This window comes from Lactuca serriola, chromosome 1, assembly GCF_051521515.1.
Source record: "Lactuca serriola cultivar US96UC23 chromosome 1, Lser_US96UC23_V15, whole genome shotgun sequence".
Lineage (NCBI taxonomy): Eukaryota > Viridiplantae > Streptophyta > Magnoliopsida > Asterales > Asteraceae > Lactuca > Lactuca serriola.
In genome coordinates this window covers 119,986,963-120,012,794 of record NC_136408.1, presented here as the reverse complement: position 1 = coordinate 120,012,794, position 25,832 = coordinate 119,986,963, and positions in this window count along the sequence as shown.

Here is a 25,832-nt window from a genome sequence, read left to right as displayed (position 1 = left end):
TATTTATATATGAGATATTAGTTTCTCTAATTAATATTGTTCCTAATTTAACTATCTTATTTATAGCTCATGGCTTCAAAATTCAAACCCGTTTAAATTTTTTTTCTTTTTTTTTTTGAAAAAACTCATTAAATAAGCATATCAGTAATTTGGTCATTAATCTATAAAATCTAATCTAATCCTATTAAATTAGCGAAATATTTAAGAGTAAAAAATAAAGTCAATATTATTTATAATTTATCTCCCGGTATATCTCACGTAAAATAAATCAATTTGAGATAATGGTTTTGAATTTAAAACTCATTAATTAAGCAAGTCAATTAATTTGAAATTTTGATTCAATATAAATGATATCATTTTTTTCTAGATGAATAACCGAAAATCTCCAAGATAATATTTTAGGATCCCATTTTTTTTTTAAGATAATGATTTCCTTATTGAAAAACAACCTATATATACGATTATATAGAAGTTGTTCTTCTTACGATTTTGAATTGAATTGTATGATTTACAATGCTCTTCTTTAACGGTCTTATTCTATAATTTTTTTTTATAGGTTCTTTCTTTACTCTTTTCTCCTTCTTCTATAATTTTTTATATTTACTTTGTTCTTATTACTTGTTATTACTATATTCCTGTTGAGAGGTCATGAAAAAATTAATCAATATACTTTTAGTATATTAGTTTCATTCATTTAGTTTTAGAAACAAAATTATATCCTTTATATTATTTTTTTTAATATGTTGACCCATGTTTGTCAAGAGAAAGCCATAAAAGTCGTTTTAACGTATGATGGCAAAACTCGTGGAACGGACCAAAAGCAAGATGAATAAGCTTTTTGTTGTTACACTTCAACTTGCATAAAAAAATACATATATCTTGTTCTAAGTTTTTTAATAATTCTTTTATACATATTATTACACTCATTAAATAAGCATATCAGTAATTTGGTCATTAACCTATAAAATCTAATCTAATCCTATTAAATTAGCGAAATATTTAAGAGTAAAAAATAAAGTCAATATTATTTATAATTTATCTCCCGGTATATACCACGTAAAATAAATCAATTTGAGATAATGGTTTTGAATTTAAAACTCATTAATTAAGCAAGTCAATTAATTTGAAATTTTGATTCAATATAAATGATATCATTTTTTTCTAGATGAATAACCGAAAATCTCCAAGATAATATTTTAGGATTCCATTTTTTTTGGAAGATAATGATTTTCTTATTTAAAAACAACCTATATGTACGATTACATTGAAATTGTTCTTCTTACGATTTTGAATTGAATTGTATGATTTACAGTGCTCTTCTTTAACGGTCTTATTCTATAATTTTTTTATAGGTTCTTTCTTTACTTTTTTCTCCTTCTTCTACAATTTTTTATATTTACTTTGTTCTTATTACTTGTTATTACTATATTCCTGTTGAGAGTTCATGAAAAAATTAATCAATATACTTTTAGTATATTAGTTTCATTCATTTAGTTATATAAACAAAATTATATCCTTTATATTAATTTTTAATAATATGCTGACCCATGTTTGTCAAGAAAGCCATAAAAGTCGTTTTAACGTATGATGACAAAACTCGTGGAACGGACCAAAAGCAATATGAATAAGGTTTTTGTTGTTACACTTCAACTTGCATAAACAAATACATATATCTTGTTCTAAGTTTTTCAATAATTCTTTTATACATATTATTATACTCTTTAGTTAAATTTTCTAATTTTATATTACTGTATTTGTTTATTCAATGGCTTTAGTTTCAAAATCAACATTCAAGTACAAGACTTTACCGATGTGGTGTCACTTATATTATTTGATCGTGAAACAAAGAAACTTCTAGAAAAACTGCACAAGAGTTGCTTCAAAAGTTTAATGAGGTTATCGATATTAACTTCATTTATATAAAACTAATTTTTTACCTTTTGTCTATCTATTTTTATAACCATTTTTTTAATTTTTAGGAGGGTAATATGGAGATTTATTCATTTGCTTTGAATGTACTTTTCGATAAAAAGTTGGTGTTCAAATTCAAAATTCACATTATAATTTGAAGAACAAAGTTGATGATTATACGATCTCAAACTTCATTGTTGATAATACAATCATTGTTGAATTGGAAAAAAAAATTTAACATCGAACAGGAAACATTTTTTTATGATGAATACTACAAACATTACACTTATTAAATTTTGTTTTTTATATTTGAGTTGACCAACTAACATATTTCTATGTACTACAAATGTAGGCGCCATAATCCAATTTGTTTAATGTTTTATTGGCAAAAGTCGGATCTCAAGATACATTAACTTCGAAGGTTTCAAAATATAATATAACTAAATCTAATATTTTAAAAACCTTAAAATATTATTAACATTTACATTGACATACGAATTTATTTTCTACATTTAGGATGTTATTTCGTTTACTGGTGATAACGCCACACCTGTTTCAAATCTTGATCAAAACACTGCAACAAGTCCATGAACTAAGTGGACATCCTTTAAAAAAAATATGGACATGAAGAATTAAAACGCAGCTGGTAAGATGTTTACGATGTTGATAATCTGACAACCATGTCCTCAAACAAACGACCATCAACATCAATGACAAATCGTACTTCTAGAGAAGGCAAGCCAAAACTGTTAATTTCAAAGCAAGATAAATAATATCTTATTTTCATGATTTTGTTTGAGTAGTTGAGTGATTTGAATATTATTCATTTCATATTTTGTTTACATACTATTTGGTTCTAGGGTTTGATTTTTGATGACTTTATTTCATACTATTTGAATATATTTTGGGTTTTATGAAATGTTGAATTATTCATCTATTTTTCTTTTAGGTTTAAACTCAGATGAATTGAGAAATTTAATCATATTTTACTCTATTATTTCGTTTGAATGTGAATATTTCAGCATTGTTACAATGTTATTCATTACAACCTCAATATAAATATTAGAAAACTACCACTTTTTAGAAAATTGTAAACTTTTATAAATCTTTTAATTGTTATAAAACAATTATTTATATTTCTTGTGAAATTATTTATAAATTTATTAGTAATATTTACCATTGAAATATAATTATTTCTAGATATTAATGATATCATACAATTTTATAGAACTAAATAATAAAACTCATTACAATAATGCCAGAGAGAGACGAACACTAAGACGTTTACATTTACTAAATAGAAGATTGACATCTATGTTTAAAAAAGAAACTTTATTCCATCATCTAAAACAATAAAGACTTTTGATTGTGTTTTACTTATACATTTTCCACCCTTAGATCAAATTGCTTATGTCATATTGACCAATTTTGGTCAAACACATTGTCTATTAACGTTTCCGCTCAAACCTTCACCAATTTCCTCTATCCCTAAAATAAAATTCAAAATTCAAATCCTCTCCAAATTTAAAGTCGTAATTCATGCACTAACCATCCTATATGTTTTCAAATCAACATGATATATCTTCATAATTATTCTATTTCATTTTCAATGTAGATCGATGGTACCAAAATTCATCAAGGGAAAAACAGTCATCTTGAATTTAAATCTTATTAATATAGTAAATACCTCAAGTTTTGAAAGTAATAATCGGTTTGATATATGTTAAATTACAATTGCTCGATTTCCAACTATCTAACTCAATAATTGTATGTATTTATTCTTAAACTTACCCTTTTTTATAATGTTATTGATTATATTTACTATATTTAAGTTTAAATTGCAGAGAATTTTACTTGAAAATGATGAGCATTAGTTGATGTTTGTATTGAAGCTTGAGGAGGATGCAAAACTCTAAATACCTTAGTGGTAATATCCTACATACTTAATAATTGAGTATTTTGAAAAAAATATTTTCATTAACTTTGATAACAAATTTGTTGAATTAAACATATTTTTATGCTTATAAATTTGTTTTCTCTACTCACTTGTACTTATCATCTTGAAGATGAGAAAACATTAACCATGACTATATTGAAAAGTGCCAAAAAAAATCATATTGGTCATACCTTTCTGACATGATCTTCAAATGTTCTTTGCTCAATTCTTTGTTTTTTTATTTATATCGTTTTTGTGTATTTGATTTGTTTCTTCAAGAAACTCGGTTTTCTACTAATTTTGATAAAAAAAAATTGCTGAATTAAGCATACTTTTATGACTATAAATTTGTCAATTTTCTATTAATAAATCAAGTGTAAATGAATTTGAACAATTGTTAAGTTTCATATTCTATAATGTAATTAATGCACTAATTAATCAAATAATAATACATGTCCAAGTGGTTGGGTACCTCCAAGACAATAAACAAACATGCAAATTATAAGCAATTTCACAATATTGTATTTTTTACTAGCTTTAACTTAACAATTACTGCTTTCACTTGCTTAAGATTATTAATTACTCATGTAGGTTTGTAATAAAATAAAATCTTGATAAATTGAAAAAGTTGTTCAACAAAACCTAATTGGTTATATATCAATTTAGGCTTATTTTTGTGTTTTCATGTTTGTTGATTTGACTATGTAGGATTAATTTGAAGTTCTATTTCTCTACAGGCATGTTAATGTTCACATTCAAGTAGAAACAATCACAATTGGTAAGTATTCCAAATGATATTTCACTTACATTAATCAAATATGTTACTTTAAATGGTGTTTCTCATAGAAGTCATACCGGTTGTCACTATATAGATCTTCTAGCGGTCTATAGAAGAATCCTAGCGGCTCTATGAATAATTTTGTTGCGTTTTCAATGAATGATCACTCTATCAACATTCGTTCTCTAAAGTTCTTTCTCTTATTTTTGATATACATGTGTGTCACAACAATAAAGCAGAAAGAGGTGTTAGTAACCATTAAAGATGAAAAGGTAAGATATAATTTAAGAATATTATATAAAGTATAAATTGTGGATTTGTGCTATTTATTTGTATGAAAAATATGTTGTTTGATTTCTAGGTTATATTTCAGCTTTTTTTTTTTTTTTTTTTTTGTAATTTGATTTTGACGAGTTTGATCTATTTAATAATTGAAGAAGGTATGAAAAATATGTGCTAACGATTTTGAATTTTTATTGCCCTCCAGAAACCATTTGTAGCCTCATAGACCGTTCCTTTATATCTTGGTAGGTCTTAGCATTTCACCAAATTTAGCTACAAAAAGTCATGGATACACTTCTTGAATCAATCCTCTAAACTGAATTTCATTTGTTAGTTGGATGTAGTGATCAAAATGCAAAATTTGTGAAAAGTCATTATTATTTATTAGTGTTAACATTTGGTAAATTATGAAACTAATATTATATTTTTGTTCATAACATGTTTTTTTTTTCTTGTAATAATTTCTTTGCTTAGAAGATATGTATATGTGATCGGGTGTAGCCTAAAAAATCATATTTTAATTCTTATAAGGAAAAAGTACTTTATAAATTTACCAAATTAAAATATCTGAATTTGATGTTTATGGTTATGACAATGCACTTAAACTCTAATCTTTATCGAAATTCTTTACATAATTTAATGTTGCTGGTACATATAATAACTTATTGTTGCTTTTGGTTTTACAGGGCCAATATGAAAAGAGTCATGTAAGCTTCCATGGAGGTTGGTACACCTAACAAAGTCAATTCATAACGCTACTACACATTATGTTTTAATCAAGAAGTCGCATCATGTAGTGATAAAACAAAGATCACGTGCATCATTTATGTTAAAAATTATTGTATTAAAAAACTAAATTACTCTAATATAAATATTAAATATTTTTATTTAATAAGTTTGGTTTAAAAAGTCTAAAAATAATCTAACTAATATTTTTTATTAAAATTGGTGTAGCTTGAAAAATCATATTTTAATTCTTATAAGGAAAAAGTACTTTATAAATTTACCAAATTAAAATATCTGAATTTGATGTTTATGGTTATGACAATGCACTTAAACTGTAATCTTTATCGAAATTCTTTACATAATTTAATGTTGCTGGTACATATAATAACTTATTGTTGCTTTTGGTTTTACAGGGCCAATATGAAAAGAGTCATGTAAGCCTCCATGGAGGTTGGTACACCTAATAAAGTCAATTCATAACGCTACTACATAATATGTTTTAATCAAGAAGTCGCATCATGTAGTGATAAAATAAAGATCACGTAGATCATTTATGTTAAAAATTATTGTATTAAAAAACTAAATTACTCTAATATAAATATTAAATATTTTTATTTAATAAGTTTGGTTTAAAAAGTCTAAAAATAATCTAACTAACATTTTTTATTAAAATTTCACCTAAAACAATGTCACCTATTGATGTAATATGTATTTAATTTATGTTCTCCGCGTTTAACGCGGGTCATAATCTAGTATGTCATTAAAGTAGAAGAGGGGCGGGTTAGGGATAGTTATACACGGCCCTGTCCTTATCCCTATTCCGGATTTAGCCTAATGGTATCCCATATATGTGTGTTTAAAGGGCATATCTATTATCGGGTTTTCCATTAGATACGATGAAAATTTCGTTTTATTTTGGTCTTAAAAAAACATAAATAAATAAATAAAATAAAAATAAAAATAAACTACAAGCTTCAAGGATATTTTTACAATTTTATTTTTTGTTAATTATGTACCTGAATTGCAATTATTTGTTAAGTTCTAATATATTAAGGTGTTTATATGGCAAATTAAATGACTTTTTAACGAACCCTAATCTTATATTAATTGATATATCTCACGGATTTTAACGTCGAGTATTCAATAATTTAATAGCATTCACGTCTTTTTTTTGATCTTTGAGCCTTCATGTCAGAAAGAGCCTTAATGTCATCAATCTCAATACGGATTCTATCAACGTTACCTTACAAATGTTGAATTGATAGTTCAAGCATATTATTTTATTATTTTGTTATATATGGATTAAAGTCGTAGATACTTTTATTTAGCGATACATTGTTGACTACAGGAATATAATTAAAATATAAGTAAATTATATATATATATATATATATATATATATATATATATATATATATATATATATATATATATATATATATATATAGTATACTGTATACTTGCTTTTTAATTGTTTTTATTCTTCTAGTTTGGGCCATTTGTTTAGTTTGCTTATGTTTCGATTATGGTCCGTAGACATTAATGTCTATTATATGGTTATATATTTATTGTTTAATAAAATTATTATATTTATCTTGTTTTTGAATCATCTTGATAGACATTCTAGTTTGTTTCTTGTATAGTATCAGATTTGCATCAATTGGATAACAAGAAGTAGTTTCTTCATCTTTAAATTTTTATATGGTATCAAAGCAAAATATGGGAAAAAAACAACGTAGCTTTTGCTTGAACAATGGACAGCAGTCAGGGATCAAACCTGCCACCACCACCAAAGACCACCATTGACGTTTCCTCGTCATATTTTCTTCCATCCTATGATCACTGATCATTCAGGACAAAATTTCGCCGGAGAAAATTTTCTCCATGAAGAAAACTATAGTGACCGAAAGAACGAGATGAGAAATGCCTTGTTCCCCATAGAATAAGGTGGGTTTCGTCAACAATTTCCTTCCCATACCGCAAGAAGGATCGGCTGACCTTGATTAACTAGAAAAGATGCAACGACATGATGATTGGGTGGCTTGTCAATTCTATGGAAAAAGAAATCAAAAGTAACGTTAAATATGAAGTTACTGCATGTGATATATGGCTCTATTTTGAAGAAAGATTTTGGGTCTATCTATTATATTATTTTTGAGGCTTATTTTTATTGTTATTTTATTAGGTCGTTATAAATACGTATAATGCACCCAAATCACATGAATCACATAATGCGAAAGTAATTCATCTTCATTGTTTCAAAATAGACTACAATTTTTGAACCTAACTATAACATCACTATGATAATGCTTAGTCAGAAACACGGGCGTTACAATTCTCTCCTCCTTAGGATGATTCCGTCCCGGAATCATGCATCAGCAAAGAGATTTGGATAGCGACTAATCATGTCACTCTCTGTTTCCTAGCTGAGGTTCGGCTCTTTCATATGTTTCCATCGCACAAGCATTAATTCGACCATCTTACATCGCAACTTCTTTGTCTTACGGTCAATATTTGCCTCAGGCTCGTTGTTTAGCCTCTTATTTTCATCCATCTTTAACTCCGGAAGTGGAATTATATCGGGAACTTCTCCTATGAACTTCTTCAAATAACACACATGGAAAGTGTTCTGAATACCATCTAGTTCTTGTAGCAATTTCAACTTTTTAGGCTTGGTTCCCAATTCTTTGAAGAACTTTGAATGGCCCAATAAATCTTGGATACAACTTTCCTCTCTTTCCAAATCATATAAGTCCCTTCCATGGTGAGACTTTAAGCAATACTGAATCTCCAACTTCAAATGTCATCGGTCGTTGCTTCTTGTCAGCGTAGCTCTTTTGATGATCCTGAGCTGCTAACATCCATTCTCAAATCACTTTTAGCATTTCAGCTGTGGACTATTTCGGGGCTTATAAACTACTTTTCTCCAGCCTCAAGCCAACAAGATGGCATACCACACTTTGATCCGTACAAGGCTTGATAAGGTGCCATCTTGATGCTCTAATGGTAATTATTACTGTAGGGAAATTCTTCCAGAGGTAAATGCTCATCCCAGTTACATTGGAATTCTAGAGTATATAATCTTAGCATATCTTCCAATGTTTGAATCATTATTTCGCTCTGACCATTAGTCTGCGGATGGTAAGTTGTACTTAAACACAACTTTGTACCCATTTCCTCTTGTAGACTCCTCCAAAACCTTGATGTGAAACGACCATCATGATCTGATACAATTGTTAACGGTACACCGTAAATTTTTACTACTTCCTTCACGTAAGCATTTGCAAGCTTATCCATAGACCATCTCATTAGCTGCTATGAAGTGTGCACACTTTATGAATCAATCCACAACTACCCAAATGATGTCGTAACCATTCTTCGTCTTGGGCAATTTAGTCACAAAATCCATGGTGATGTCTTCCCTTTTACCCATTGGTACAGGTAAAGGTTCTAAACTCCCATACGATTTCTGATGTTGTGCTTTAACTCTTGCACACATTACACACACTGCCACAGACTTTGTAACATCAAGCTTCATCCTCGGCCACCAGTAGTAAGGTTTTAGATCCCTATACTTCTTAGTGTTGCCGAGATGAATCGAGTAAATGGTCTGGTGAGCTTCTTCGATTAGAAGATCTCTTATCACTCCTATATTAGCTACCTAAATCCTATCTTGGAATACCATTAATCTTTGATTATTTGTACTGAATACCAATGTTTTGGCTAACTGTTCTTCCTCTCGGTCATTATTCTCCAAAGCTTCTTCCTAAGATTTCTTAATGCTTTCCACAATAGTTGAGACAACTTCGATTCTTAACACTATTGGCCTCTTTTGTAACGTCTATGTGTCAGAGCTAAGCATTTGTAGATGATGTACTAGTCTAGTTCAACTACTGTAACTCTTTTTGAAGTAATAAAGATGAATTATTTGAGTATTACGTGAATTTATGTGTTTTATACTTAATTATAAAGGTATAACAAATAAAGAATAAAAATAAGCATCAAAATTAAAATGTGAGATAAACCCGATACCTTTACATAAATTTTTTGTGGTCGAAAAAAGGATTCCGGATATATAAGGAACGCCAAAATCCGAGCTATAACGAAGAACTTATGGACTGTCGAAGTTTCGCGGCAAAACCGACACGTCACCGGAAAACGTAAAAAGTGAATTTACGATAGAGGACTCTTTTGCCTTAGTCATCTAAACAAAATTCATAGAATATATTAAACCGAGAGCGTACATAAAATGAACGTTCAAATCTTACTTCGTATGAGGAAGTTATGATTTTTCTAAGATTAAGCGTAACAGTGCACAACCCGAAAATTTGAATTTTAGATCGGTCGATTTTCTGCCAAAATAATCTAAATGATAAATGAAGATATCATTAATAGGAGTTAAACGATAAAAAGCCAATCGAAAACGGAGCTTGTATGCGAAACATATGGACGAAGCTTAGTCTCAACTCTTCGAGCACGACGAGTTCGATACAGTTTTGTAAATCCGAGATAGAATGATAATTAGCCAACGGTGTCTAAATGAAGATTGTAGTACTCATAAATATCAGCACATGAATATAAATAACGTCAAAAATGGTGCTTGTATGCGAAAGATATAGACGAAGCTTAGTCTCTACTCTCCGAGCGCGGTGAATTCGATACAGTTTCGTAAATCTGAGATAGAATGAGAATTAGCCAATGATGTCTAAATAAACGTTGTAGTACTCATAAATACCAACATGTGGATATAAATAACGTCGAAAACGGAGCTCTTATGAAAAAGATATGGACGAAGCTTAGTCTCTACTCTTCGAGTGCGATATATATGATACAATTTTTGTAAATCAAAGATAGAACGAGAATTAGCTGACGGGGTATAAATGAAAGCTGTAGTACTCGTAAATATCAACGTGTGGATATAAAGAACATAGAAAACGGAGCATGTATGCGGAAGATATGGACGAAGCTTAAGACTACTCTATGATAAAACTCCTATAAATAAGAGATGAACTCATCAAAATTTCTTCACACCATAACCATTCTTTCTCTCTCTAACTTCTCTCTAGCCTTCCTAAACCCCTACAAAGTCTATGGAACCTCCCTAGCACGAGAAGGAAGACCCGGAGCGCCCGACGGCTCCGAGAAGAAAAGCTTTCGACTTGGAAACGTTGCTCCAAAGAAGCCCGATTTTGAGAAAAACTCGCTATAAGTGAGCTACGTCTAACCTACCTTTACTATAGCTTATGTTTTAATATAGTAATAATAACAAGACTATTAATTAGTCTCGGTGAATATTAGACTAAACCCTAGTAGTAATGATACTAGGTTCTGTCGAAGGAAATTGTATTAAGAGTAACGAAGCCCAGTTTGAGTTCGGAATCACCACCTCAACAGGTGAGTGAATGGTCCCTTTCATCTTACACATACATATGAAGAATTTTATATAAACTACGTGCTATGTGTGCACATTATCTGTATACTTGCTATCTATGTTGGATGAACGATTGTATAGAAATTTTATATGATTTAAACTGTATTTTTATTTTATATCTGCAAAAATGTTAGGGTAAAACATGGGTAGATGTAATAGACGATGTGTGGTAAAATGATGAGAGGCCTCAACATTGTTGTTGTTGATTCTTTCATCTAGCGGAGTATGGATGACAACCACAAACTCTTTTAGACAGTCCAGTGGAACGTTAGCAGGCTCGCAACCTATAGGTGTTTGTGAAAGATGTGTTCACCGATGTACTCCATCCTCCTCATGGTTTCCTTAATGACATTTATTGCTGAGGAATCCCCTTAGCATTTGTGTCCATCCCAATGTTGATCCTTAGTTTAGGCCCTTTATGATAGGTGTTTTAGGGATGTAATGTGAGTATAACGAGAACGGGTAATCGGGTTATTGTTGGTTGATGAAATTAATAAACTTATTTACTGTGGGTTGAAAACCCTATGTGCTCACCAGGCTCCCAAGCCTGACCCACTCAGTTTCTTGTATTACAGATAGTGGCGCACGAGCATAGATATGATGTTTGGGATGAGAGATTACGGATATAGGCATATAGATATGAATAAATGTAGTAAGACTTATATTGTACTGTTTATGCTTTTGATCTGTATAGAACATGGCATCCCAAGGTTTTTAATGAAATACATTTCTATGGAAATGCTTTAATAAATCTTTATCATATTTTATTATGGGAACAAATTCCACAACACTTTTATTTAAAATATTACTCAGATTTTCAAACAAAGCATAAACAAAATCGGTCTTTTTGGCCGTGAAAAATGAGGATGTCACAGTTGATATCAGAGCCTTAGTTTAAGCGAACTAGGAATTTGTGATTTCTAGACTTAATCATAGAATGCTAAGCGATGATTGTGAGAGGAGTGTCTATTATATTTTAGACACAAGCACTAGTTTATTTTAGGAATGATGCCGAAAATTCTTTTATGTGCTATACGCTATTATTTGTATGGATCTATGGTCTGTTGCCGACCGGATGTGGAAACCTTATGTGTTTAGGATTCTAAATGTACAACTACGATATTAGAACTAGCATATAAACGTTTTGGAGAGATAAGGATGATTTAAACATCTATCCAAAATAAAGAACTAAATTCACCTTATTCGGTGTATCGATCAAAATGGAAAGAACCCACAGTAAAGCTGGGAATGCGAATTGGAACAGAAATCAACCACCCGTGATTGAATAAATACCGATTGTGGTATCCGGTCGTGAGCCAATCACGATGGCCGGAGTACAAGCGTTGATCCAAATGATGTTGGATCATCAAATGGAGGAAACCAGGCGTTTACTCCAACAGAATCGAGAGGAAGCTACCATACCGATCGAACAGCCCGAACTGAATGATGGCCAGTCAGAAGGAGGTAACTACAGTGGGGCTGTTGGTCAAGACAAGCTACCAATAGTTCACTGAAATAACCAAGATGGAAAAAATGACGTATGTGGATGCAAGTACAAGGATTTTATGGCATCCAAACCACTGTGTCGATCTGGAAACCTGACACCGGTGGAAGTCACAAACTGAATCTCTGAGATGGAGACAATGTTTGAGTGTTGCGAGTGCAGCAACAGGCAGAAGACCTCTCTCGTGGTTCCTCTGTTAAAATCTGGAGTACTGAGCTGGTGGAAGTTACTAGCTGATTCAATACCCAAGGTTGAAGCGAACTAGATGACTTAGGAGGATTTTCTGGTACAACTGAAGATGCAATACGGCTCTGAGCAAGATATTATGAAAATCAACAATGAGTTCTAGAATCTGAAGAATGGAAGAATGGGTGTTACTAAATATGCTGCAAGTTTTACAGAGAAAATGTAGCTTGTTCCATAGCTGGTTCCAACCGAACTCTCCAAGTTTAACAAATTTGACCTTGGATTACCAGTAGACTTTGGTCCAATGGTCAAGCAAGCAACCACTCTGAAAGCTGCCATTTGGGCTGTTATGAATGTGGAGACCCAAATACAAGAAAAGGGTCTGGAGAGAGAGAAAAGGAAATTTGATGGGTCGTCGAATTTCAACAAGAAGAGCAGCTTCTCAAAATCTGGTATGAAGAAGTCTGGAGGAGGTGAAGCCAAACGGGGTGACAAATGCAAGAAGAAGCACCAATGAAAATGTGACGGAGGGGTCACCTGTTTCAAGTGTGGAAAGTCGGGGCATTATGTCGACAAGTGCACGTTCACTAAAAAGGTCTATTATGAGAGCAACGAGGAAGGACATATTTCGAGGGACTTCCCGAAGAAGAAGGAGGCAGGAAGACCCAACATTTCATTGAAGCTGAAGGCAAGAGCCTTCCAGATGATACTCGAGGCTACAAAGGAGGCAACAGACGTCACTTCAGGTACCTTTCTTGTAAATGTATTACCTGCCAATATACTATTTGATTCGGGAGCAAACTACTCCATTATATCACATAAGTTTGGTAGGAAACTAGCATTGCCGTAAAGAAACTTGATAATGCCCTAATTGTAGAAATTGCCAGTGGCAAGTTCATACATATTAGTAATTGTATTAAGAAGATAGTCATCGACTTAAACAGAAACGAATTCGATGAAGAGCTGTTGCCCATATAGTTGAACGGTTTCGACATAGTTTTGGGAATGGATTGGCTTAGCGCCAACGATGCCGAGATATTATGTCGAAAGAAGATAGTAAGGGTAAATCCCCCTGGAAAGGAGTCATTTATGGTTGAAGGGGACAAACGCATAGTGAATTCTAGAATCAACACCCTAATGAAAGCCATGAAATGTTTGTCCAAGGGATGCACATCATATTTGGCATTCGTGATCGATGTTAAGAAAGAGAAAAAGGAGGTACAAAATATACCGATTCTGTGTAATTATCCGAAAATTTCCCAAAGATCTTCTCGGATTACCGCCGGATAGACAAGTGGAGTTTTGGATAGACTTGTTACCAGGAATGACACCAATAGCAAAAGCACGTACCGAACTAGCACCGAAGAAGATGAAGGAGCTCATGACGCAACTTCAGGAGTTGTTGGACAACAGTTTCATTTGACCTAGTTCATCACCTTGGGGAGCTCTGGTGTTATTCGTCAAAAAGAAGGTCGGAAACGTAAGAATGTATATAGACTACCGAGAGCTGAACAAGGCAACGATGAAGAACAAGTATCCACTGCCAAGGATTGATGACATATTCGATCAGCTGCAAGGTTCGAGCTACTTCTCAAAGATCAATCTTAGGTCAGGATATCATCAGCTGAAGGTGAGAGAAAAGGATATTGAGAAGACTGCATTCAGAACTAGATGTGGACACTATGAGTTCTTGGTTATGTCATTTCGACTTACCAATGCTCCAACAATGTTCATGGATTTGATGAACAGGGTTTGTATATCATTCCTCGACAAATCTGTAATATTGTTCATAGATGACATTCTCATCTACTCGAAAAAACCAGGAAGAGCATGGCCAGTATCTATGAGAAGTTTTGGAAGTTTTGAACAGGGAGAAACTTTATGCAAAGTTCTCTAAATGCGATTTTTGGATCCGAGAAGTCCAATTTTTGGTTCACGTGGTTAACCAAGAAGGGATAATGGTTGACCCAGCAAAAATCAAAGCAGTGATGAAGTGGGAACGACCAAAAAGCCCCACAGAGATTCGAAGCTTTCTAGGATTAGCCGGATACTATCGACGATTTACCAAAGGCTTTTCTTCGATAACTGCTTCATTGATAGCTTTGACCCACAAAGGAGCTACATATACGTGGAGTGAGAAGCATGAAGAAGCATTCGAGAAGCTAAAGAAGAAATTATGTGAAGCACCGATTCTTTCTATACGCGATGGAGTTGAAGACTTGACATTCTATAATGACGCATCTGGATTTGGGTTTGGTTGTGTTCTGACCTAAAGAGAAAAGGTGATAGCATACGCATCTCGACAATTGAAGGAGCATGAAAAGAACTACCCCACTCATGATTTGGAGTTAGCAGCAATAGTTTTTGCCTTGAAGATATGGAGACATTACCTCTATGGCACGAAGTGCAAACTTTACACTGATCATAAGAGTCTCCAGTATCTCTTTAATCAATAAGAATTAAATATGAGGCAACAACGCTGGCTAGTGTTAATCAAGGACTATGACTGTGAGATACTTTACCACCCCGTTAAGCAAATGTTTTCGCTGATGCTCTCAGTTGAGAGAAATAGGCCAAGAGCGTTGAGAATAGAAGTTGTCTCGACTATTGTGGAAAGTATCAGGGAAGCTCAAGAAGAAGCTTCAGAGAAGAATGACCGAAAGGAAGAATGTTTGGGCAAAATGTTAGTTTTCGGTACAAACCATCAAGGACTGAAGGTATTCCAAGATCATATTTGGGTACCTAAAACGGGAGGAATAAGAGATCTTCTGATGGAAGAAGCGCACAAGACCATGTACTCAATTCATCTCGGTAGCACTAAAATGTATAAGGACCTAAAACCCTACTACTGGTGGCCGACAATGAAGCTCGATGTTGCGAAGTATGTGGCCGAGTGTGTGACATGTGCGAGAGTTAAAGCACAACATCAGAAACCGTATGGGAGTTTAGAACCTTTACATGTACCCATGGGTAAATGGGACATGGATTTTGTGACTAAACTGCCCAGAAAGAAGAACAGTCACGACATAATTTGGATGGTCGTGGATTGTTTCACTAAGAGTACACAATTCATAACAACCAACGAGAGGTGGTCTATGGATAAGCTCGCAAATTCTTACTTGAGTGAGATAGTAAGACTTCACGATGTTCCTCTTATGATTGTATCGGATTGTGATATTCGTTCCACGTCAAGGTTCTGGAGAAGTCTACAAGAGGAATTAGGTACAAAGTTATGTTTGAGTACAACTTAACATCTACAAACTGATGGCCAGAGTGAAAAAATGATTCAAACACATGAAGTTATGCTGAGAGCATGTACCCTGGATTTCCAAGGTAACTGGGATGAGCACTTACCCTTAGTAGAATTTTCCTACAACAACAGTTTCCACTTGAGCATCAAGATGGCACCATATCAAGACTTGTACTGACAGAAGTGTCGTACGCCTTCTTGTTGGCTTGAGGTTGGGGAAAAGCAGTTTATGGGCCCCGAGATAGTCCATGAGACTGCTAAGAAGTTTAACGTGATTAGAGACAGAATGTTAATAACTCAGGATCCACAAAAGAGCTATGCTGACAAGAAAAGACGACCAATGACTTTTGAAGTTGGAGATTCTGTTTTGCTTTAAATCTTACAGTGGAAGGGACTTATAAGATTTAGGAAACGAGGAAAGTTGAGTCCAAGATTTATTGGATCGTTTAAAGTTTTTCATAGAATTGGGAACCAAGCTTACACACTCGAATTATCCAAAGAACTAGATGGTATTCATATAACCTTCCATGTGTGTTATCGGAGAAAGTTCACGGGAGAAGTTCCCGCCATAATTCCAATTGCAGAGTTAAGAATGGATGACAATAAGAGGCTAATCGAAGAGCCCGAGACAATCGTTGACGTAAGACTAAGAAGTTACGATACAAGATGGTCGATTTAGTGCTAGTCCATCGGAACCATTTGAATGCGTCGAATCTCACATGTGAGACAGAGAGTGACATGATGTGTCGCTATCCACATCTGTTTGTTGATGCGCAATTCCGAGACGGAATCATCCTAAGCGGGAGAGAATTGTAACGCCTATGTTTTGGGGCTAAGCATTTGTAGATAATGTAATAGTCTAGGTCAACTGCTATAACTCTTTCTAAAGTAATAAAGATGAATTATTTGAGTATTATGTGAATTTATGTTCTTTATACTTAATTATATGGGTATACTAAATCAAGAATAAAAATAAGCGTCAAAATTAGAATGTGAGATAAACCCGATATCTTTACATAAAGTTGTAGTGGTCGAAACAAGGATTCCAGATATATAAGGAACGCCGAAATCCGAGTTATAAGAAGAAGTTATGGACTGTTGAAGTTTCACGACAAAACCAGCACAACACCGGGAAACGTAAAAAGTGAATTTATGATAGTGGACTTTTTGACCTTAGTAATCTAAACTAAAATCGTATAATATGTTAAACCGAGAGCATCAATAAAAAGAACCCCCAAATTTGAATTTGTATGAGGAAGTTCTGATTTTTCTAAGATTTAGCATAATAGTGCACAGCTCGGAAATTAGAATTTTAGATCGGTCGATTTTCAGCCAAAACAATTTAAAATAGAAATTAAGATATCATTAATCGGGGTTAAACGATAAAAATACAGTAAAAAACGGAGCTCGTATGCGAAAGATGTGGACGAAGTTTAGTCTGTACTCTTTGAGCGCGACGAATTCGATACACTTTTGTAAATCCGAGATAGAATGATAATTAGCCAACGGTTTCTAAATGAAGTTATAGTACTCATAAATACAAACATGTGGATATAAATAACGTCAAAAACGGAGCTCGTGTGCAAAAGATATGGACGAAGCTTAGTCTCTACTCTTCGAGCGCGACGAATTCGATACGGTTTCGTAAATTTGAGATAGAATGAGAATTAGCCAATGATGTCTAAATAAACATTGTATTACTCATAAATACCAACATGTAGATATAAATAACATCAAAAACGGAGCTCGTATACGAAAGATATGGACGAAGCTTAGTCTCCACTGTTCGAGCCCAATAAATACGATGTAGTTTTTGTAAACCAGAGATAGAATGAGAATTAGCCGACAGGGTCTAAATAAAAGTTGTATTACTCGTAAATACCAATGCGTGGATATAAAGAACATAGAAAATGGAGCTCGCACATGGAAGATACGAACGAAGTCTTCATAATTTCCTCACTCCATAAATATGTGATGAACTCTTCATAATTTCCTCACACCATAACCTTTCTTTCTCTCTATAACTTCTCTCTAGCCTCGCTAAACCCCTCCCAAGCCTAGGGAACCTCCCTATCGAAAGAAGGAAGCCCCCAAGTGCCCGATGGCTCCGAGAAGAAAAGCTTTCAGCTCGGAAACGCTGCTCCAGCGAAGCCCGGTTTTGAGAAAAACCCACTGTAAGTGAGCCACGCCTAACCTACCTTTATATAGCTTATGTTTTAATATAGTGATAATAGTAAGACTATTAATTAGTCTCGGTAAATATTAGACTAAACACTAGTGGTAATGATACTAGGTTCTGTCGAAGGAAATGTTTTTAAGAGTAACGAAGCGCTGTCTGAGTTCGGAATTACCACCTCAACAGGTGAGTGCATGGTCCCTTTCATCTTACACATAGATATGAAATATTTTATATAAAATACGTGTTATGTGTGCATATAATCTGTATACTTCCTATCTATGCTGGATGAACGATTTTATACAAGTTTTATATGATTTAAATTGTATATGTATTTTATATTTACAAAAACGTTGGGATAAAACATGGGTAGATGTAATAGACGAGGTGTGATAAAATGATGAGAGGCCTCAATGTTGTTGTTGTTGTTGTTGATTCTGTCATGTAGCGGAGTATGGATGATGACCACAGACTCTTCTAGACAGTCTAGTGGAACACTAGCAGGCTCGCAACCTGTAGGTTTTTATGAACGATGTGTTCACCGGTGTACTTCATCCTCCTCATGGTTTCCTTAAGGACATTTTTGTTGAGGAATCCCCTTAGCGTTAGTGTCCATCCTAATGTTGATCCTTAGTCTAGGCCCCTTATTATAGGTGTTTTAGGGACGTAATGTGAGCATAACGGGAACAGGTAATCGGGTTATTGTTGGTTGATCAAATTAATAAACTTATTTATTGTGGGTTTAAAAACCTATGTGCTCACCAGGCTCCAAAGCCTGACCCACTTAGTTTCTTGTATTACAGGTAGTGGAACACGAGCATAGATTTGGTGTTTGGGATAAGAGATTACGGATATAGGTCTGTAGATATGAATAAATGTGGTAAGGCTTATATTGTACTATTTATACTTTTGATCTGTATCGAACATGACATTGTGAGGTTTTTAATGAAATATAGTTATATGGAAATGCTTTGATAAATCTTTATCATATTTTATTATGAGATCAAATTCCGCAACACCTTTATTTAATATATTACTCTAATTTTAAACAAAACATAAACAATATCGGTCTTTTCTGGCCGTGAAAAATTAAGATGTCACATCTTTCTTTCCAGGTTTGCTTTTCGACTTAGATCATCAACTTCCAAATTTGCTTTACCACGGTGGTAAAGTATCTCGCAGTCGTAATACTTAAGTAACTCTAGATAACATTATTGTCTCATGTTCAATTCCTTTTGATCAGAGAGATACTAGAGACTTTTATAATAAGTGAAGAGTTTGCACTTCATGCCAAAAAGATAATGCCTCAATATCTTTAATGTGAATACTACCGCTGCTAACTCCAGGTCATGAGTGGGATAGTTCTATTCGTGTTGTTTCAATTGTCGAGATGCATATGCTATCACTTTATATTTTTGGGTTATAACAGAACCTAACCCAACTCCATATGCATCGTTATAGACTGTGAAGTCTTAAATTCTGTTGGCTAAAGAAAAAATCGGTGCTTCACACAACTTCTTCTTTAATTTCTCGAATGCCTCTTCATGTTTTCCACTCTCTGTATAGGTAGCTCCTTTATGGGTCAAAGCTTTCAATGGCATATCTATCGAAGAAAAGCCTTGGATAAATCTTCGGTAATATCCAGCTTATCCCAGAAAGCATTGAATCTCTGCAGTACTTTTTGGTCGTTACCATTTCATTAGAACTTCATTGTTTGCTAGGTTAACAATTGTCCCTTCTTGGTTAACCTGATGGCCCAAGAATCAGACTTCTTTAATCTAAAAATCACATTTCGAGAACTTTGCATACAACTTCTCCTTTTTCAAAACTTTTAATACTTCTTGTAAGTGCTTGCCATGCTGCTGCTAGATCTTTGTGTAAATCAAAATGTCGTCTATGAGTATTATCACAAATTTATCGAGGAATGGTTTACAAACCCTATAAATCATATCCAAAAATGTTGCTGGAGCATTGGTTAATCCAAATGACATAACGAAGAACTCATAGTGTATGTGTGACAACCTGAAATGTTTTTCCTTGTAAGTCCAACCATTCAATTCAACTGAGTGTTAGACCCGTTTCTGCTATCTTTTAGCATCATCTTGAGGCTGTTTAAGGGTTCTAAACTCAGTACAATCAAGTTATAGCTTTAGGGATGTGTCAGCTAAAGTTCTTTGTGCTTCAATCGAGCCGAACAATCCATCAAAGGGAGTGTATGGCCGTACACATGAGTGTACGGTCGTACACCCATGTTGACTGTACACCTACCCCTACATACAAAGGATCCCTTCATTTCTAGACATTTCTCAATTTCCAAGCCTAGAAATCGGATTTCTCTCTCAACTATCATCGAGTTCTTCATCCTAAATCATCAAAAACATAAATGATTCTTCTACCCTTCTTGATATCTTTCCTAGTGTTGTAAACATCTCTTGATCCATCCATCAAAACATCTTTTTTATGTTAGATCTTAAAACATTCATCCCTTTCAGCAATAACACCAAGAACACACACTAGTTCTTGGCCGTACACTCCCTTCTATGGCCGTAGATCCCTTTTAGTCAATCACATGTGATTGTAACACTTAGTTTCAAGTGTTTCCTTGTCCCTAAGGGTGTTTATTGCATGTTAGTGGTCCAAAACACTAATTACATATATATATATATATATATATATATATATATATATGCCATTATGTGTCATTTAGGACTCGTTTATGTCTCAGGAATTCATTCATGGAACTTCTCATCCCTACACGAACCTTCAATCGAATCAAACACATAAGACAAGTTCATACCCCTATATTTTTTGAGTTTTAATGTTTTCAGGAGGGATACAAGTAAAAGCACAAGTAAAGTTGTGTTTAAAAATATAATTTGGTTTATTATATTTTCCTATCATTGGTATACATGGAACATAGAACTTACGAAAGTTGATGAACATAGTTAATACTAGATTTGCGGACAACATTATAAACATGTTAAGATATAAACGTTTGCAAATACAGTTTTAGAACAAAAGGAAACAAACTTATGAATTGTAAAATAAAAGATATAATTTATAAGGATTCATGTTAATAACAAAAAGGGTTTTCATAGTATTATTAGTGAATTCATTGAGAGAACTACAGTGTGAGACGCCTTGTAACCAGAGTCTCCTGGAGGGAGAGCGTGAGTTTGTGTATAGATCTATACGGGAGTGAAAACCCGCACCTGAACTGCTAGCTACAGTTAGACAGTCATGCCTAGGGTGACAAACATCGTTTTTCACGACGTCCGAATACGTCACAATGTTGATCGTCCATAGTATGGTTATAAGAATCCACAGGTGAGACGACGACTGGTTCACGTAATAATATACCTAATAAATAGTTAACATGGTTAGTAACTATATGATTACTTAGTATGTACATTAGATTAATATGAAATTAACATCCGTCTTGTAATGGGATGTGTGATTCCCGCCTCATTTCCTGTTCCTTGTTTGGTTGTGGGCTTAGGGAAGAATCACCCAATCGACTGTTTGTTCAATCTAGATTTCTATAACTCGTATGCACTAAGTGATCACAGGAGGGTATTAACAACACTTTCAGGATATAGAACAACATGTTATCATTTAGTTTTAATTATGTAATAAGACTACTATACAATGGTTTCTATGCAATGGTTTTCATACAATGGTTTTCATACAATGGTTTTTATACAATGGTTTCTATACAAAGGTTTTCATACAAAGGTTTTCAAATAGAACAATGCTTAGCCAACTTAAGTATGGTAGATACTTGTGCACCACGATTTGGAACAGATAATTCAATAAAGTACAATTAGGGAAAATATAGGATTTTCCAGGGTAAACATCGTTATTTTACAAACAGCTAGTTTATTATTCAGCTAACTAACATTCTTTATTAATTCCAAGAATCCTTAGTTTATGCATCCAAGTTACATATAAAGAATACCTGATAGACTGTGAAATGTGTGGTTTCCGCCCCATTCCTTGTTCCTTGTTTGGTTGGGGGTTTAGGGGAGATCCATACATTTAACTGTTTATCTGATATTTGTTTATACATAACTTATATCAACTAAGTAGTCATTGAAGGAATGGGTTAAACATACTTTACATAAGAAAATATTGGATTTTCATGAGGAACACTTTCAACAGATATTAAAGATTCATTTTTACTTAACATACACCATACCAGAAAATGTAAGGTTTTTCTGGAGAAACATAACGTATCTTTTGAAAGTACAAAGAATAGTTTTCCAAAACAAAACGCTTATGAACTCACTAGCTTTATACTGCTACTCTTTCAAAACTTACTTGTATTCTCAGGAAACTAGTAGACAGGTACACGCACCGGGTTCAAGAAGATGGAGCATAGTAGCTTCGAGTCTTTACTTGTTATTAACTTTTGGTGTCAATCATGTATAATTCAAATGCAATGTAAACATATTACTATTAATACAATGGTTTTTGTTGCTTTGATTACTATTATTCAATTGTTGTTATACAACGCATGACGTCCTCCGCCCCTAAACATTTCTGCCGTTTTGGTTTGGGGGTGTGACAGTATGTGTCTTATTTATCTTTCTCTCTTACCTTGAAGGTAATCAAATAGGTCATCAATCATTGGCAATGGGTACTTATTCTTTACCCTTGCGTTTTTCAGATCTCTATAGTCTATGCAGATCCTCATGCTTCCATTCTTATTCTTTATGAATAATACCGGAGCTCCGCAGGGTGATGAACTAGGTTTTATGAAACCATTGTCTAACAACTCCTGAAGTTGCATCATAAGCTCTTTCATCTCTATCGATGCTAATAGGTATGGTGCTTTCACTATTGGTGTCAATCCTAGCAACAAGTCTATTCGAAACTCCTCTTATTCATCAGGGGGCAATCCGGGAAGATCTTCATGAAAGACTTCCAGATAGTCACACAATGCTGGTATTCTTTGTATCTCATTTTTCTCCTTATTTGCATCGATCAAAAATTCCAAGTATAATGTGCATCCTTTAGACAAACATTTTCTGGATTTCATCAGGGAAATGATTCTAGAGTTTACTTTGCGTTTGTCCCCGTATACCATAAATGACTCTCTTCTGGGTGGGTTACTCTCACCATCTTCTTTTTGCATAGTATCTCGGCATCATTTGCACTAAGACAATCCATTCCCAATACGATGTTTAAACCATTCAACTCAACGAACAACAACTCCTTATGGAATTTATTCCCATACAAGTCGATGATTGATGTTTTTCATACAATCTCTAATAGTTATGGATTTGCCATTGCTCACTTCTACAACTAGTGAATTATCACGTTTTTCTATAGGAAATGTTAGTCTTCCACCAAAATTATATGATATAAAGGAGTAATTTGCTCCAGAGTCAAACAATATATATTGGCGGGCAATCCATTTACATGAAAATTACCAGAAGCGACATGTGCTTCATCTCTTGTTGCTTCAAGGGTCATCTGGAATACTCTCACCTTTCGCCTTAGTGGAATGTTAGACCTTGTCGTCTATTTCTTTTTTGGGAAATCCTTAGCAATGTTTCATTCTTCATTGCACCTATAACATACCCACTTACTCGTTGTACACTTATTGGCGTAATGCCCAATCTTCCCACATTTATAACAAGTCACATCCCCGTCACATTTTCCAAAGTGCTTCTTTTTGCACTTCTCGCACCATCTTGCTTCACCTCCTCCTCCTCTTCCGAACTTCTTGAAACCAGACTTTTTAGAATTTTCTTTTATTGTTGGATCTTGAAGATTCGTTAAACTTCCTTTTCTCGCCAACCTTAACTCTCCAGACATTTTACTCTTATCCGGGTCTCAATATTCATAGCTGCCCTCATAGCTGCCCAGATGACGACTTTCAAAGTGGTTGCTTACTTTACCATCAGACCAAAGTCCGCTGGCAATCCATTAGCAAACCTGCAGCATACTTGGTGACACTCCTTCTTCCTTTATTTAGGATCTAAAATTCGTTGTTGATCTCCAGAAGATCCTGCTCCGAGCAATACTGTATTTTCAGTTCCACTGATATGTCTTCCCAAGACATATTGCTAGCTTCTCCCTTGGGCATGGTATCAACTAGTAGCTTCCACCAACTTAGTACTCCAGACATTAACAGTGTAATCGCGAGAGCGATACTCTTTTTGCTGCTGCGGTCGTAACTTTCAAACATCATCTCCATCTCGGAGATCCAATCAATGACTTCCACCGGTGTTAGGCTTCCAGAAAGACTCAATGGTTTGGATGCCATGAAGTCCTTGTACTTACACCCATGTCCATCATTTCCTCCACTGGGGTAGTTTCATCTACCCACTCGTGGCTCAACTTGATTGATATTCTTACTATAGTTTCCTTCATCTAATTGTTCAAAGTTCAATTCAGACTGTTCAACAGGCATAGTGTTCATCCCTATCATGCAACATCTATCTCATATACTCTAATTGTTCGGTCATCATAGTCATAATCTTTTCTTGGAATCCTACCATTGTGATCAGCTCGGGTTCAACTCTACTTTCGATGCATGCTCAATCACAGGCTGCTGATTAGCATTTCCATTAGCGTTTTCGAATCCGATTTGGGTTCTCACCATGTTGATCTATACACTAAATTCGTGAATTGAGATCTTTATTTATGATAGACATTGAATCCTCCTTGATACTCCAAAAAGCTACATGTCGTTTCAAATACCGTAATTATATGTTTAAAATTCTAAACACACAAAGTTTCCAGATCCGATCGCCAACACACCATAGATCTGATCAAATAATAGAATATAAGGCATCTTTGTAGGTATTGGACACTCATCTCACAATCATCGCTTATCATTCTATGTTTAAGTCTATAAATCCTATAAATTCTCAGTTCGCTTAAACTAATGTTTTGATGTCAACTGTAACATCACCAATTTCACGGCCAGAAAATACTTATTTGTTTATTCTTTATTTGAAAATCAGAGTATCCTTTTTAAATAAATATGTTGTAGAATTTGTTCCCAATAATATAACAAAGAATTTATCAAAACATTTCCAAAGAAATATATGTTCATTATATTAAATATCTCGGGATGTCTTTGTCAATACAGATGAAAAGCATAAACATAATTAACAAAGGCCTTACAATATCTATTTATTCTAGTGACCTATAATCCATTGATGTCTCATCAGATCATTAGTTATGCTCTCTTGCCACGACCTTTTTACAAGAAACTGAGTGGGTCATGCTTGGGAGTCTGGTGAGCATATAGGGTTTTCAACCCACAACAATTAATTTATTAATTGCATCAATTCAATCAACTCAATTACCTATTCCCGTTATCGTCACTTTCTGTCCCTAAAACATCTAATTCAAGGAACCTATCCTAAGAATTGTCATTGGGATGGCAACACTGCTTAGGGGATTCCTCAACAATATATGTTAAATAAGGCAACCATGAGCGAAATGAAGTACACCTGGTGGACACTTAGTTCAAAATATCTACAGGTTGGGAGCCTGGTAGCGTTCCACTAGACTGTTTAGAATAGACTGTGGTCGTCATCTATACTCTGCTAGATGACTGGATCATCTTAAACATCGAGACCTTTCATCATTTATTTCATCATCTATATCATCTACCCATCTTTACTCATCAT